This window comes from Xiphophorus hellerii, chromosome 18 (genome assembly GCF_003331165.1).
Source record: "Xiphophorus hellerii strain 12219 chromosome 18, Xiphophorus_hellerii-4.1, whole genome shotgun sequence".
In the NCBI taxonomy this organism is placed as follows: Eukaryota; Metazoa; Chordata; class Actinopteri; order Cyprinodontiformes; family Poeciliidae; genus Xiphophorus; species Xiphophorus hellerii.
In genome coordinates this window covers 34129911-34136702 of record NC_045689.1, presented here as the reverse complement: position 1 = coordinate 34136702, position 6792 = coordinate 34129911, and the positions used below count along the sequence as shown (strand labels likewise).

The 6792-nt window shown below is 39.1% G+C and overlaps 1 long non-coding RNA gene across 1 annotated transcript; it reads left to right on the top strand.

The window, feature by feature from the left end:
- The first annotated feature begins 1921 nt into the window (after positions 1 to 1921).
- On the top strand, positions 1922 to 2995 carry LOC116737478 (uncharacterized). Its single transcript, XR_004342823.1, has 2 exons — positions 1922 to 2164; positions 2824 to 2995. It is a non-coding gene; the product is annotated as an uncharacterized LOC116737478 (long non-coding RNA).
- Positions 2996 to 6792: the final 3797 nt, after the last annotated feature.

The window sequence follows — 6792 nt, the reverse complement described above, 5'->3', positions numbered from 1 at the left end:
TGCCTACTTTCAGAAATGAAAATAAGGCACGCCCACCATGGTGGGATGCCCTCACAAGTGGTACACATTACTTTTTTTTTTTTTTTTGCAAAAACAAAAAATCCATAGTTCAATCATTCATACACAGAGGTATGTTAGAGTACCCCAAAATGCACTCCAATCAGAGTAGTATAACTATAACATGTTAAATAGAAATAGATTAAGCTTTAAATAAGCAAGTGTAAAATGTATCTGGTAAAAAAAATCTAGTCAAGCACGGAGTAACTGAACATAATACATCACATATGTCAGAGTCAAGGCCCGCGGGCCACATCCGGCCCGCGAGAAGGTTTTTTACGGCCCCTGGAATGATCTTGATTTATTATTAGAACCGGCCCGCAGACCGCAGTAAGCCGGCACCCCGTCTGAAAAAAAAATACCTTCCTTATTTGAACTGTAAGTAGTTCTTTAAATGTTCTGTGAGATGATGTACTTACCCATGTATCCATAACAACCGGAACTTTCAATATCCACCAAGTTATTGCCGAAATATACCATCTATTAAAGGAGTCTGCACTCTCTGCAGCTGCAGCTGCGAAGTTACAGTATTAACCCGATACTTGCTGGAAAGTGCAACGTCTCCCCTTTCAGAAACCGTTGGAATTTTTCCACTTAGCGCTACGTGTGGCGGAATTACGGTACTGCAAATTTAGATGTGTTCGTGAGGAGATTTGTCTGTTCTTGGACAGCAAAGGGAAAGACACAACACAACTCCGAGACGAGATGTTTCTGTGTGAAATGGCTTTTCTGTGTGACATTACAAGTCATCTGAATACAATGAACTTGCAGCTGCAGGGTTGGGATCGTGTCATCTCTGATATGTACAGTACAGTGAAGGCATTTAAAACCAAACTGACTCTGTGGGAGACGCAGATGCGGAAAGAAAATTTGAGCCACTTTCCCAGCTGCCAGACCATGAAAGAGAAGCTCTCTACCAGTGCGTTCCCGAGCGCACAGTTTGCTGATAAAATAGGTATGCTTTCCGCTGACTTTCGACACCGATTTGCTGACTTTGAAGCACAAAAAAACAGGTTTGAACTGCTCGGTAATCCATTTGCTGTTGACGTGGAAAGCTCACCACCAAACCTCCAAATGGAGTTGATTGACCTCCAATGCAATGATGCACTGAGGGCAAAATATGCGGCAGTGGGTGCTGCGGAGTTTGCCCGTTTCCTCCCCGACACAATGCCCCAGCTGCGCATCCAGGCTGCTCAAACGTTGTCTATGTTTGGCAGCACATACCTGTGTGAACAACTGTTTTCTTTGATGAACCTGAACAAAACATCACACAGAAGTCGACTTACTGCTGAACACCTTCACTCAATTCTGAGGATTTCCTCAGCTCAGAGCCTTACCCCGAACATTGATGAACTTGTGGAAAAGATGGGACACCACCAAGTATCACCCTCAACCTCAAACAAGTGAACATTACTGTGCAATCACATATTTAGAGTTTTTACTCAGTTCAAGTTTAAAAGTTAAAGTTTAATATTTGTTTTCACTGCATGTTACTTCTCCTTGATGAAAGTGTTGTTTTTGATTAATAGATTTTTGCACTTTATTTTATTGTATTTCAATCCAATTATATTTTAAAAATATTTCAGTTGTGTCTGTTGAAAATTAAAGATTACTGACAGAGCCATAAGAAAATATTGCTTTATTTATCTGATCATATTGGAATATATTTGTTAAGGTTTTCAGTAGGTTCAATTAGGTTCACTAGACTATATGCGTCATTTAAAAAAATTTCAATGAACATTCGATCAGTCCGGCCCTCGGCTTGTAGCTAAATTTTTTATTTGGCCCTCCGTCCATTTGACTTTGACACCCCTGTAATACATGATTCAATGGTTTAAATTCATATCAACAGACAGCCAAAAGTAAAAGTTAGGGACTAGGGCTGCAACACGGAAGTGATGGAAGATACAAACAAGCCGTGAACTAAAAGATGCCGGCTTTTCTTTTCTTCGGATTTCAATATTCAGCAGCAGCTCGATGGAGCAGTGAGGAATGAGTCGTTTTTGTCAACGTAGTGGAGAGAATGGAAAGCCTCGTTAGCCGCTTTGGAGCCCGACGGTGAACACCGACTCAGATGCAGCTAACGCCGCTGCTGATCTCCAGCCAGGTGAGCAGTTTGTAGATATATCTGTCTGCTTTTTACTATAGTTAAGGTTGCCTACTTACAGTCACGGAAGACATTTGAAACACAAAGTCTGCTGTTTTTATTGCTCAAACACAACATGCGCATTTTCTGAAGATACTCAGTTGCACATTCCTCAGTTATAAATAACTGTCAATATTGTACAGCATGTTGCCTTCTTTTTTTTATATTTGATCTTTTCGTGAACCTACATGCTTCGATTGTTTTTCATTTTGCTGTTGTTGCTCCTTAGTTTCCCCCATTGTAAGATAATAAAACATGTTGTATGATATTCTATTATTGTAAAATGGCTAGATATCAGTTCTCTAATTAAATGGTTATGAACTATTAATTGTAGAGGACATAAAAATAAACAATAAACCTGAAGAAATGATAGTGGTATTTTATCCATGGCTGTATGTCTGCATAGATCTAAAACTTACAAGTAATCATGTTTTGTCTTTAATTTACACAACTATTCTGGGAATTAATAATTCTGTATGTCTGGATGTTAAAATTTTTTTTGCATATATATAAAGTAACATGTCTGTTTTAAATAATTCCTTCTGTATATGTAACTTCCACATTAGTAACTCTGTGTTATTTGTCTACTATAAGCTCTAACATCTGATTACTTTTCCCAGGGAACAGAAGAAGAGGAACATGGCTGACATGATGGTGAACGATGAGGAAAACCATCAGAACAACAACTGGATCTCCTTCAGGAGGAAGCAACTACCAGCACTGAGATGGCAGAGCTCCATGAAGAGCTGAGGCAAACAAAAGAAAAATAAATGCTGTTGTGCTCTCAATGAACAAAGTCTCTTTTTTATACTCTCTCCACACATTATTGTGTGGAAAACCCACCTGTTTAGAATTGTATTTGAAATGTAATCAATTACAAATTTATTGATGGAACTTGACTTAATGATTGATTCTATATTGCATTGTGATTCTGTGTTTGTAATGATGTAAAGCACTTTGAAATGCCTTGCTGCTGAAATGTGCTATACAAATAAAATTTGATTGATTGATTGATTGATATTGTACATACTGTAGTTTGTTTGGCATCAAGGTCCTAATACAATCCTCCCAAAATGTGAGGAGCTTTAGACAGAGTGAAAATAACATTATATTATGTAAATATGTCATTGACACTTAACATTGTAGATTACCAAAAGTCAATACATTATTCAGCACACCAAACATTTTGACATTATTATAAGAGTTGCTATTAACAAGAACCCAAAATACAAATCATGTTTGTTAGTTTCTACTTTGTACAACATCATTCTATCCACTCACTGTTTAGCTGTCTTCCTGGAGAATCTTCAGTGTAAGAAAGAGAGAAAATGTGTCCAAAACCTGTAACCATAATTAGTGATAAATACGATTGAGTTTAAACTTTTAAGCCCCCGATCGATTCTGGGTGACCAAAATGTGAAAACATGAAGGTTTGATGAAAAGTAGAACCAGTCAGATAAAAGTAGAACCAGTCAGATTAGAAGGAATACAGCTTTATTTGTTCTAAGTATAACTTGAACATCAGATGAATCATAACTAAACATATTGAGAAGTTAAAAATAACAGATTGTTAATGCACTTCAACTTTGTAAGAACATCAGCCACATTTTTTAAAAATTAGAAATGTTTCATCAGCACATTGAGCTCATCTGATTCCTGCTCCAGAAAGGTGAAAGTCTCTGGACATCCCGGTCAACAACAAGCTCCACCTGGCCCTTTGGAAAGTAATACCTGTGATGCCATAATTAAAGAGTTGATCCAAGACATCTCAAAGGAACTGAAACAGAGCTATGTGGGTTGCGCTGAGCAACCCCATTTGGAAGATGTCAGACGTTACGCCAGCAAGTGGACAGCCGCACCAGGGAGCAAAAGTACAAGGTGGAAAAAGAACTTAATTTGGCTGCTGTTACAATGTACTATGATCAATCAAGGAGAGGAAGAGGACAAACCCAGAGAACAAGGACAACCTAGAGGATGAGGCCGAGGCTTTGCTCCTCACAACAGAGGTGTTGATGTTTGTCACAATTGCGGAGAGCCTGGTCATTACCGACGGCACTGTCCCAGGAACATGGCAGATTGACTAGAAGGGGCGTGTGAGGACGGATCGACTCGGGGTGTACTCAACCGAGGGTAACATAATGCACACACACACACACCCATACAAACAAATTGTGTGAATGTCAATGATCATGCTCCTTGCAACGAAGAGCTGCTTACTGATTGTGAGAATTTGAATGAGTCTCCTGTTTCCCTGTTTCTGGCAAAGAAGAGCTGCTTGCTGACACTGACACACTTGACAAAATTCTAAATGCAATTTCTGACTTGGAGGTGAAATATGGCTCGAAAACACAAACTTATGCTGATTTTGCATCTGATGCATACAAGGCATTCCCTACTTTTGATTTGACTATTTCAGGAAAAAAAGGTGTCCTTTATGGTTGACTCTGGAGCAACATCTTCAATTGTGAGGAAAAAAGAATTTAATATTCCACCAAAACTTAGTGGGAACTATGTATGTCTATTCAGTGTCTGCCTCAGGTCAGGTAGTAAAGGAGAGAGTCACTACCCCTATTTCATGTAAAACTCCTCAAGGATTTTCTTTCAAACATTCATTTTTGTTGTCAGATTTGTGCCCAGTAAATCTTATTGAGCGAGATCTGATGTGCCGCTTAGGAATTGATCTTGTTTCAACACAGGAGGGTGTAAAAGTTGCATCACATTCTGATTGGACTCACACAGCTGTGCAATTTGACTCCTCTGCTCTTAACTATTTATATGAATGTAAGCTTCCAAATTCATCTCTTTCACAACAACTTCTTGCAGAAGTAAAAACTTTAATCTCTCCTTTTTCTGATTTGAAACAGCATGATGAATTAAGCTGCATTTCAAATGTTTCATTGGGAGCTGATTGTGATTATGAGAAGCGATGGTTCCGAGCTCCTTCTGAGAAACTGTCAACATCTGCTTTGTTTTGGATCACACACACAGCGGGTCTGGCTGTCTCTCTCTCAGCTGAGCAGTCAGTTTTTTTGTGTACCTAATTCCTACCCACACATTCCTTTGACAAAATCGCAAAAATTGGAGTGGAATGATCTAGGATCATTTATTCATGCGTGTAAAAATGAGACTGATTGGATTATTTCACCTGCTGACCCAAATGTAATGCTTTCTGAACGCATGTTGGCATTCAAAAAGGTGTTTCATTGTATAGTGGACTTTAAAAAAACTGTGGAATTGGTTCCTACCACAGATCTAAATTTTGGAGCATGCTTTTTATCTCAAACAGATCTGTGTTCACTACCACAAGCACTATCTAAAGTTCCTGATGATTTTTGGGCTAAAAGCAAATATGATGTAGGTCTAATTAAAAGGTGTGAACCAGTTGTTATAATCCCGAAATCTGACTTCCGTCCATGTCAAAAACAGTATCCCCTCAAACTGCAGCTGTTTAAGGCATAAAACCAGTTTTGGAAGCTCTACAAAAAGCCGGCATCTCTACAAAACATTTAGGGAAGAACTAATGCCAGTGTTATGTAAGATATTCAACTATCTACTAACAGAGGGGTACCCCCCTAAATCATGGTCTGAAGCCATTATATCGGTAATTTATAAACAATGATGGCATAGTTACTTTGAAAAAGTAACTTTAATCGGAATACTGATTACTCCTTGAAAAAGTAACTTAGTTAGATTACTGACTACTTGATTTGAAAAGTAACTAAGTTACATTAAGTAACTTTTTTAGTTACTTTCAGCAGCTGCTAACAACAACGCTCCGCCTCCTGTGAAAATTACATTGAGTTTTGCCAATACTTAATTATAAGCTATTTTATAATAGTAACATCAACAATGTCTCTCTACTTATAAGGTTGAACTGAAGAGGAAATTGTTTAATGGTTACGACAGTACAATAAAAAACGTGATTAATTTGTTTCCCACTGTTGTCTGGAAAACTCTAAGAAGGATTTTAAAGCCCCCATATGTCCCCCCAGCCTCCAGGTTGTGCGTTACGGCCCTGTGTTTGGTCTCAGAGCTCCTCCTGCAGCTCCACAACTCAGATGGCTGCACAGATTTGTGACACTTATCTTAATATTAATAATTATAATGGCGTTAAGTTGACATTATAATTATTGGCAACTACGGACACGTTTATGTCAGGATCTGTGTTTTTCTGTGTTTTAGAGTTTTCTGTGTCTTTGAGTCTCCGTGTTGTCCTGTCTCCCCCTTGATTGTTCCCAGGTGTGTCTCGTTCTGTGATTACCCTCTGTGTATTTAATGCCACCTGTGTGTCTGCGTCTTTGTCGGGTCCTTGTCTAATGTGCGTGCAGTCCTTTGTGTTCCAGTCGTGTTAACGGTTGCTACCGGCGTCGAGCCCTGGCTTCTGCTCGGCCGTGCTGCCCGTTGCTGGACTGTGTTTATTCACTATTAAAATCACTATTCATCTTACCTGGGTCTACAGCGTCTGCCTCACCACCCCTCAACACCCGCAACTCATGACAGTTTATTCGTGGCTGTTTTCATGTTTATTGCGCTGTTCAAATTAGTCTCGATGTTTGCAGTTTTCTGGAGCGCAACGCGAAGCTCGACGT